Raw genomic sequence first — 388 nt, forward strand, 5'->3', positions numbered from 1 at the left:
GTGCGCCCCTGCACGCCCAGCGCGCGACCACTTCACGCACGCGCACGGCCCAGCGCGGGTGGCGGCCCAGTTTCGGGATTTGATCCCGAAAGGCCACGAAGGTTTCTGAAACCCTCGTAATGCGTACCGACGGACCCGAAAAAGTTTCGGACCCCAAGGAAGGTGAAATCCAACCCGAAGACAAAGAATGAAGCCGAAGAATAAAGAACTCAATAATCGAAGACCCGTTGATATAACGGACGAATATAATTATTGTAATTATTTATTTATTCGATTCGATTGAGTTGTAATTTATTTATTCATAGGACCCGGTCAAATCCATCTCAATAGTTGATTGCATATGTTTATATTTTATGTTGATAATTGTATATTATATGTCCATGCATAT

This window comes from Morus notabilis, unplaced genomic scaffold, assembly GCF_000414095.1.
Source record: "Morus notabilis unplaced genomic scaffold, ASM41409v2 Scaffold388, whole genome shotgun sequence".
Lineage (NCBI taxonomy): Eukaryota > Viridiplantae > Streptophyta > Magnoliopsida > Rosales > Moraceae > Morus > Morus notabilis.